Raw genomic sequence first — 11,019 nt, 5'->3', positions numbered from 1 at the left:
CACTTTAGTCAATTAGTCACATCAGGTGTGGGACAGCAGCCAGATGCCTTTGTTTCAATATAATTTATACTTTATCATTTTGCAAACATTATTTGCAAACATAATGTTACTTTTGAATGTTCTAAAAACATTCTCAAACAAGTAGTAATCTATTTGTGTTAACGTTTTGAGAATGTTAATAAAGACCTGCTAACATTGAACTAACATTCTATTAACATTACCGGAAGAATGTTAGTTCATAACTTTAAGAGAACCTTGCCAACGTTCTGAGAACGTTTCCTATTAGCTGGGACTCTTCTTTGGGTTGAAGCCAACATAAAATCGGAGAAAAGGAAAGGAAAAAGGAGAAATGTGTATGATCTGGAGGATGCAATTAGGAAGTGAGATGACACCTGCTGTGTGTGACAACACAAAACACAGTAGTGTATATTTTTAGTTGAAGACATCAGAAGGTCTCTAAGTTCAACAAAATGGAAAAATCAAATGACAGGAAAAGAAGAAGCTGGGAGGACAAACGTCCGACAGGACGGCTTATTTATATATACTGTACGCAAAAAAAGAGGTCAAATGCATTTGTCTCCTCATTAACTTAACAATAACAAGAATCTGAAGTAATTATATTACAAATAAATGGTTTTCCTGTCAGGATTTGTAATTTATGCAGACGTGCAATGAACCCAAAGAGTATTTCGACACTTTTAGGGGTGTTAACTTCACACTGGAGAGTGACTTTTGTGATGCATTTAATTACACATAGAGTGCTGTCTTTTTGTTATCTAATTATATAACATAATATTATACTTTCCATATGTGACCATCAGAATTAAGTCTGGGAAAATAGAAAATCTCCATTCACAGAACGATAACGATATTTTGATATGACGATGTGTATTTGTGTTCATGGTAGGGAGGGAAGCTGGGAAAATTAGTCCAGATTCGCTTCATTTGCCAGCCTGTCACTCAGCTGCTCACTTCTGCCTGATCGAATGTGGCATCTGTTGATTGTGACTGATGCTTAATGTCTGGGCTGTTAGTGCTGCTTCAAGATTACTTTGGACTGAACGTTCGCAAGGTTCGCAAGGTTTAAATTTTTTATTAAAAAAAATAAGCTTAAAAATGAAAATCTACACTGCCCACGCCTGCAAAAGTATCAGTGAAATATATGTGCGACACGTGTTCTCTAATGAAAATAGGTCTAGTGTGAAAAAATGGTTGAAAAGTGTGCACAAAATACAGGGCAATATTTTGACATTATTTTTCCATATACATTTTCATATTCCATTTTTATATTCATTATTATTGACAGTGACATACATTTTGTGATGGTGATTGCCTTATTAGTGCTTGGAGTTGATCACAACTTTGGCTTCTGCTTGTCCACTCGCCTTTTGAGGATAGACTACAGGTTCTCTATGTGATTAAGATCTGTGGAGTTGCCTTTTTGATTTATCACTCTTGCCTTGTGACATGGTGCTCCATCATGCTGGAAAAAAATGCACAGATCATCGCAAAATTGCTCCTGGATTGTAGGGAGAAGTTGCTGTTGCAGGACATTTTGATGCCATTCTTTATTCAAGGAAGTGTTTTGGGGCAGAATTGTGAGAGTTGACTCCCTTAGATGAAAAGCATCTCCACACATGGGATGCTTCACTGTTGCCACGACACAGATCTGCTGCGTTGCTCATAAAAGCGGCGTGCATAAGCGTCCACCGGCCAGATCTCTGGTTTATACATCTCCGCCACATCATTGCATTCCACCGACACTTTAATCGATGCAAATCTGTTATTAACACTGGTTATTTTCTGGCACGTAACCTCGCTGCCCAGCTGATCCCAGCTGAACCTGGCCTCACCGCCCACCTCACACGCATTGGCTCGAGTGGCCTCAGTCACCGGCATGGTCACGTCCTCTACCATCAGCATTGAGCCGCCGCCACTGTCACAAGTCACCTCAAACGCTAGTCCGCAAATCCACGTCCGCTGCACACTCCAGGCTACACACCCGGCGGTTCACATCCATTGTGACCGCACGGAGGTCCGCACACACATCCACCTGGAGTTGTAGCGCACTCCTCATGGCACCGATGTCAGCATGCATCTGCTCCATTTTCTTAAGCAGGCCGCACACATCCATATTTGAGAAAGTCACTGGGGGTAAATCTTCCAAGTAATGCGATACAAAACGTGGGATGTTTTCCCCGCATTCATTGAGGACTTTCAGACAACTCTTTATGTTGTTTGTGTCCTTTTGCGCTCCTTTGTGTGATTATATTGCGCTGCGATGAAGGGCACTGCTCAAACAACACTTTCTTGGAGGCCTCTATCCTTTCAGAGTCAAACGTGTTTACAGCCAGTAAAACAATTTCATCCTGGCTTAATGTTCTAGATTTCACAGCAAGAAAGTTTAAGAGTTCGTCCTCCTCAATTACTTTACCATCCACAGTCCTGTAGACTTCAGGTTTTAGTCTAGATCGACACAATGCTAGAGCAGCTGGAGCACAGGCTGACGCACCGTCCACCATTTTTTCTAATTATCAGACTCATTATTCACATTATTCATTTTTTTCTAGTATAGATTAATGTGGAGTCTGGTGTTACCTCAAATCTCTGTCCAGGATAGATCAAACTGAAGGCACTAATGAATGGAGCATGGAGCACATCATTAAGGAGACCTTCTGATTTCTGTCTATCACTGACTTATCAAGTTGCAGCTCACGACTATTAAAAAATGACACCTTTTGTTATGAGTAAGCAGAGAGCGACCGCTTAAGGGTAAAATAGTTTGCACTGCATCCTCTGACTATTTCAGAACTGGCTAGTTTGTGATCGTGAGCGTACACTCGCGACGTGACATCTCAAAGCGATACCGGGTCACTTAATAAACAAATAATTGAAAGTATGGGATGCCCAGAATAATCAAAGATCTAAATTAAATTATAATCAATATTTATGATTATTTTCTAATAAGAAACACAATCTAAATTTAATTATCATTTGAAATTGGAGTCAGATTAAGCGTAGAGTAATATTGAAACTAAATTCTAATAAATTAAGTGAACTTCACTGGAGCGCTAAAAAGACATGCACGCATTATACCTTCGCCCACACCGTTGGATTCCATCGTTGGGCCAATGGGTGGCCTTTACATTTATGTTACAAAAACGTTCTATTCATCAAATAATTCTGATGTATCATGCCTTCCACAGAAGCAGCACAACTGTTTTCAACATTGATAATATTTAGAAATGTTTCTTGAGCAGCAAATCAGCATATTAGAATGATTTCTGAAGGACATTAAAAACATTTGACCAAAAAATTGACCAACCCTAACCCTTTGCAAAGTGTATATATATATATATATATATATATATATATATATATATATATATATATTGTGTGCATATGTAACTTGCTGTAGGTCTCTTGCAGATTAATTTAGCAGACTAAAACAAAACCGTCAAATAATATTAGAAATACTTTCTGTTTTTTTAAATAAATCTGCTATATCATGCTGCTACTTATGGTTATGGCAACAACTTGCTTCAATGGAAATGGGAAAAACCTGGTGTGTGTCTTGTGTATATTTTTGGAGCTGTGTGTGTCTCGATAACTTTAATTACAGAGAGTGTGATTATGAATGATTGAAGTTTTTTCCCTTCTCAGTTCTGGGAAAATCACTCCTGTAATTAGTTTCGTGAGAAGGTCAAATCTCAGTGACTGAAGGGAAGCTGCATAAGCCAACATTTTGCACGCTCTTGTGCTTTTTCATGCAGATGTGCAGCTGTGTTTAGACTTCTGATGGGCTAGGCTAAGCAAAGACTCAGCCAAAGATAGTGAAACTATATGCTACACCTTCATAGACAAGTCAAACACATTTGGTTTGATTGTTTAGTTCAAAACAGAGTTCAACTACACCCATATGCCTCCACAGGTCTGTTTTTACATTATACGTGTGGGCACAAAATGCTGTATGTGTGTTTATATTTAATCGTGGTTCACTACTTTTTATATACAAAATGTATGGAGATAAAATTATTTATCAATATAAGAATACAATGAAGTGTAAGTGCAGCATTGAGGTCAAAGTGATCCAAATAAAGCAGTTTCTTCCCACAAGCTGTCAGACCGCTGAATGACCATCTGACAACCTACAACTGGACTGTCCACTATCTCCCCTCATTATATTCTCCTTCAGACCGATCTTTACATAGAAGCTACACTGCGTTTACTGTCAAGGAATAGTTCAGCCAAAAAGTTCACTCCAAACCTGCAAGATGTTATTTTCCAGGCAAGCAGCATTCGATTTATTTGACTCTTTTTCAGTAGTTAATAGTGACCGTGCTTGTCAAGATCCATATAAGGACAAAAAAACATTATTATATTATTTATTATTTATTAATCATGTCCTTCAAATCCGGTAAGATGTTATTTTTCCAGTGGATGTTTTTTCCTGCTTATTTTCATATAACAATCAGGGTACGTTTACAACGATGCACTAAAAACTTAAACGTTTTTCCCTTTCGTTGTTCGCGTACAGATGACAATGTTGCGCATGATGTCACAGTTTCACAAAGTTGCATTTTTGTAGTTTACATGGAGATGATCAATTTTATTTTACAAAGTGACATCGCCAACTACTGGCCTGGCAGCATAATACAGTTTTTTTTAATCGTTTTCACGGATCCGTGTGAAGGGTGATCGTTTTGACAACGTTGTCGTCTCTACGCAAATAACTCAAAGGAAAAACTTTTCCATTTAATACATTGTTGTCGTGTAAATGTACCGTAAGGAGCCGTTTGGTGAGTATTGAGCACTGAAATTATTCTTTATACAAAGTTTTGCTTTAGGACCCGGTATAAGTGTAACAGTGAGATGGATGAGTCCGGGACTACACTTCCCATAAGTCTGTGGGGTAGCGTAATATTTATGTCTGTGTGTACTATAAATAGACGCACAGTACCTAGCATGGAGCACTCTGGTCTCATCCATTTATTGATTCTGCAAACAAGCTTGTGCTAGTATCAGGTCATTTATGCTCAACTGCGTTTTAACAGTGATTTTTTTTTAATGGATGCATTTTAATCGAGAGTGCTGTTACTGACCTTCTATGTAAATTTGTTTTATGCTGCTCATGCTTAGAATTGTTTGTGTCTTTAGGTCACCTTCACTTAATTAAATGTGGGCATGAGGTTGAATATATGAGGTTTATGGGGTTTTATCGTTGAGGAAATGGGTATATTTAAAGAAAGTAGTAGACTTCTTGGGGTAGAATGAATGTGGTATTTTTCTGTTGTTGTTGTATTCCTCAATACAAACTCCTTTTGTATTGACTGGCCTGGTAACACTCAAGGAGCCTGAAAATGCAAACTTTTGAAAACAGGATTCAAGCTTTTGAAAACGATACCTACGCGCCTAAAGACTGAGCACGTAATAAGCATGCACATGACATCACTGTTTTCACAAATTCGCATTTTTGTCATTTAAACATCGACAATAACGGTACCTTTTTCAAGTTGTTGTTTTTTTTGCCCCGAAAATGCTGTTGTCTTGTAAACGAACGGCGAAAAAAAACCCATAAAAAGTTTTCTGTTTTTAGTTAAAGGTGTAGTGTAAATGGCCCCTTAGTCTTTAGTTTTCATTGTCTTTGTCGTTGCGCGTTCTAGTCATTCATTAGATCTCATAGATTCTAATAGGTCCTCACCTGTTCCCTGTTCTGTTGATTAACTTCATCATGTATTTAAGACTTCTGTCTTCTTTAGTTCATTGTCTCTTGTTAACGTTTATGGTTCATGTGAAGTATTATTGTTCTTTGTGTTTATTAAAAGTTGATTCATCGTTCATTCTGCGCAACGCATCGTCTTATAGCCAAGCTAGTGACCTGTCAGGATCCACAAAATGATATTGTATTTGTTTTCAAATAATAGGCTATATTATTTATTAATCATGCCCTTTAAAACCAGCAAGATGTTATTTTCTTTTACTTATAACATTTCATACAACATTAGTTTATTGTGACAGTGCCTGTCAGGATCCACAAAATATCATATTTTTAAAAATAATTATTATATTATTTATTTTTATATATTAATCTTGACCTTCAAAAAATATATTTTTCCAGTGGATCACAAAATTATTTTTAAATATCCAAGTAAAGACTTTAATTTTTAAAAAATATTTTTATACATATTTTTTTATATATTATTCATTATAATGATTTGTTAAAATTTTATGTTAATCAGTTTAATTATACTCAAATACATTTGGAGTTTAGACAACTTGTAGCCAAGAATAATGTCTGATGATAGTGTGATGTGTAGGCTATGCTATACAGGACAAACACTGACATCCAATAGCTACACCTGAAAATAGCCTGAGATTTATGTGTATTCGATCACAGGAGACTGAGCACTTTAACGTTGTTTTCCCTCAGCCCTTTGAGACAGGCTTGATGACTGTCAACAGCTCCTATGCCTCGCGCAGTAAACCTACCCAATTTGCACACCTTCCCTTATCCTCTCATTGCTCTTCCTGTGAATTACTCACATCTCCCTCTGGAGCTGTCTGTTTCCGTCAAACACTCACTGTCTCGCTCCCAGAGCTTCCCGCCTCCACGACGAGCAGCGTGGAACGAAACGAGACGATTTATCCTCAGACATAACACTGAAACGTGGGTACCGGTATTATCTTCTCTCTCTATGGAAAGACACCACATGCTGTAGATCGAGGTTACTAATAATGCACTGACAGAAGGTATGCACGATTCTTCCCTCGGCGAACAGCTTCCTTTCGCAATTTTTAACATTATGACTTACATCAAATTATAATTTTACATTAAACTAGTTTATGACATATGGGGCCATGCTTATCCCTTAATTGTCCTTTAAAATAACTTCAATGTACTAAACTACTTTTAGTTATCCTATTTATAGCCTAGTTTTTCTCAATTGAATTGGCTCAATTCTCGAATGAGATTTGTTTCTCTTAAAATAATAAGTTCAGATCTCTGACATGAAATTTGTATATAACAAATATTTCCATGATGAAAAATAGTCTAAACATTTTGACAAATATGGCTCACACGATGACAAAAACTCTTTTAGTGGCATTGGCCAATATACTAACACAATAACTAGGTTTTGAAGCATGAATTCAATTTTAAATGTACATTTTACAGACATGCAATAGAGTTCTGATGTTCCAGCAAACAGTTGTGACAGTTACACGTTAGAGAATGTTAAGCGATTGAGAAAAACTAGTAAACAGGGTATGAGTGTAGTTTAATTTTAAACCAAGCTTTAATTTGAACTTTAACTCTGAAGTAGCTTCCCCAAAATTGGTGAAAATATAAACCTGCAGGGCAGATGGAGGTAGAATACAACTCTGGTTTGGTCCAAGAAATCAAACAAAATTTCAGAAGAAACACCCAATTTGCTGGACTTGCTAGGTAAATGTTGCTTCGAACTAATAAAACAATTGGCTATTTGCAGCCTCTCCCTTTTCCTCTCATCTCTGCTCTGGATCTCTGTCCTACTGTCCTGCCAAGACAGACCCCAGTGGATGCCAACCGGAGACGGTGTGATTTCCACCCATGAAGGCCTCTCACTAAGTGCTATGTAAGCTGTGGTGAGCAGCCCTCATCCTCTGGCACAGAGGAATCAGTTTCTGGGCTTCTGTGGAGCCACAGTGAGCGGGATCCACTTGCCAAGCCATTAAAGCATGAATGTGTAGAAACAAGCCTTTAATTCTTCAAAGGATTCTAAACTGTTCCTTTCCTTAGTCTCATATGATTGTCATTCATGCCCAAAAGAATCATGTGAAGTGCTGCTTTGAGATGTTCAATGAATATTCATTGCTTAAATAGAATCTATGACTACATGAACAATTCATGTCAGGATTTAGGAGTTAAAAAAAAAAAGATTGGGATTATTTACAAATGTATGTACCATTATGTAGAATTCAGGGAAAATTTTAATTGCTTTGAAACTTGGAAACTTCATGCAAGACATACTCTTCCCAGTGTTGTTATTGTAAACTAACACTATTAAACATTGGAATAAAGTATAATAAAATTATTAGTTAAATATTAAATTATTAATTAAATATTCGTATCACCTAATGTATCTCTAAGTACACAAAATGTGCTGTGTATGATAATGTTTATTGGCAATTTAATAAATTATAATGAAAAAGAAAAAAACCCTATACTGTTGGGGATTGCCCCACTGAATGCTGGTGAAAATGTCATCGACTTCCTGACCAGAGCTCTGCAGTGGTCAGAGTCATCAGATTGAAGATTTTACCATAAAGGCTATATAAACAATAGGCCTACATTTCCATGTTGTAAAATTTAAACAAGACAACATCTCTTACAAACCTCTCCATGTTGTGGTTGTTGTTATTTTTGGCGTATGCCTACCAACAATGTCATTACCATAGAAACCAATGCAGATATAAAAAAAAAACAAAAAAACGAAAGCGCCGCATGGACACAAATCGGATCTGAACATTTGCGATTCAGTGTGGACATCAATAATTTTAGATCTGATTCCAACTGGATACACAAATAATTGGATTTTGACTGACAGTGTGAACATAAAGCCATAGCAGGCAACTACGCTGATTTTATATTCTTGAAACGCTGCACTATATAGGCTATATCACTTACGTAAGTCATAACCTAGAACATCATTCACACCTGATTATGAACTTTAAATTTAAAGGGGAGAATTCATAACATTACATACAGAAAAATATATTAATTTCTTTTCATTCTACTTCCTGAAATAATAATAAAAGAATGCTAATCAATATTAAATGCAATTATCAGATGAAGTTGTTAAAAGTGTCAATAGAAGATTCAGTGTTTTCAAAATGTGTCTATAGTTGAAATGTTTGTGGTCTTGTTTCGAGGCCTGAGCAGCAGCTATTTTAATAACAAACAGAAAACGTCTCGGGTTACGACTGTAACTCTTGTTCCCTGAGAAGGGAACGAGACACTGCGTCGCAGTAGCAGGGGAATGTGTGGCGAAGGGACGCAGTGTCTCGTTCCCTTCTCAGGGAACAAGGGTTACAGTCGTAACCCGAGACGTTCCCTTTCGAGGGAACTCGCACTGCGTCGATGACGACACTTTGGGAACAAGTACCCACTATGCCACAACGAGCCCTGCCTGTCCCAGTGTGGAGCTGCGCACAGGCACACTTACTTAATCCTCCTGTGGTCCCAGGGGAAATTGTTATCTCTCAGAGCAATGCACGTCCCAGGGGACCAGAATCAGAGAGCAGACATCCTGTCAAGGCAGGGGCTGAGGCCCGGGGAATAGAGACTTCACACCGAGGTGGTGAAGTCGATATGCGAGAGGTTCGGCCCAGTGGAAGTGGATTTGTTCGCGTTTCGAGGGACGTCCCACTGTCCACTGTGGTTTTCTCTCACACCCGTCCAGCCTCATTTGGGGTTGGATGCCATGGTACAGACGTGGCCGAGGCTACGCCTGTACGCTTTCCCCCCGATCGCTCTGCTCCCGGGAGTTCTGTAGAGGGTCTGTCGAGACGGGATCAGCCTACTTCTAGTAGTCCCAAGCTCTCTGAGGGAGAGCTCTAGAATCGACACTCTCCTTCTGTTCTGAATGGTAGTCTGAATTAAAATATCTAACTTCTAAAAAGTCAGATAATATTCCATCATTTTAATTCCTTACAATTAAATGCAGCCATAATCACCAGACAATACTGTTTTAATATTTATTTATATGGTCTCGTAATCTATACGGAACTGACTGTGCATGCCTCACACTCAAACAGCATCACACTCGCGTTCTATATTGTAATGAAGACCTTTAATCTACGCGCTGCCTCGGCAAACGTGAGATCCCAGCCACAGAATCTTCATTTGAAGTTCTCGTGGGCAAAACAACATCACAGACAGTTTGACACAGAGCGCTTGCTGAAGAGTAAAAAGCTAACTCTGTTGTGTGCCGGCGTCCCTTTGTAGCTTCCGTGTATGCCGTGAAGGGGGTGGATTGGAATGCACTGCTGCTTCAATGTATATGTAATGAGTGATTATAATCAAGGTATTAATCAATATTTTTCCTTCTAAATATCAAATGAGTTGATTGACTTCTCTGGAGATTTTACTTTGTTATAGAAGTAAGTTACCAGTGTGATTACTGAAATGGTCTTTTCATGTATTCTTTAATGTCTGTATTTGATATATGAATGCAGTAACAGTGCTTTCTCATTTAACCCGGCTTCAAGAAATTAAAAAATGTTTTGTGTTTGAGAAAAGTCTTTAACGTGTTAAAACATATAGGGGTCATTGAAGTCTATAGTTTAAGGGACTATTTGTCATTTAAAGCCTATACTTTCCATTTAGACTAAAGTGCCCTATCCTGAGAGAAAGAACTTGTTATCTTGATGTTTTGAGACGAGACTCCTGTTTGCTTATAAGGTCTTTCATTGCTCCCTTCGCCAAATGCGTTCCAAATGGCTTCATTGTGACACACAAAAACCCAAAGTCCTCACTTCCAAGACTCTGTCCTATGAAGTGAGTTGGGCACAAGGATACTCACTTATGATTGGAATTTGCCCAATGAAAAACAAATTAAAATCCAAGAAAATTAAACAGATACAACAACTGAATTTGACAAATCAGCAGCGTATTAGAATGATTTCTGAAGGATTGTGTGACACTGAAGACTGGAGTAATGAATATGTATACTCAAATTGAAAACAGTTCTTTTAAATTGTAATATTTCACAATATTACTGTTTTTACTTTATTCTTGATCAAATAAATGCAGCCTCAGTGAGCATAAGATGTTGACTACAAACCGCAGTGTATAAATGTATCTATAAAATATACAAATTTTATAAATGGTAAATGAAATGGTGTGTAACACAAATGTTTTAAACTGCATGTACAATCAGATTTGATCTTAAATCCCATGTATTTCATAATTAAAAGTGATTTATATATCGCGGATGAATCATGCACAATAAAGCCAGGAGCCATGCATTACGAAGAGTC

This window comes from Squalius cephalus, assembly GCF_949319135.1.
Source record: "Squalius cephalus genome assembly, chromosome: 3".
NCBI lineage: Eukaryota > Metazoa > Chordata > Actinopteri > Cypriniformes > Leuciscidae > Squalius > Squalius cephalus.
The sequence above is the reverse complement of the archived record's forward strand: the minus strand, read 5'-3'. Positions refer to the sequence as shown.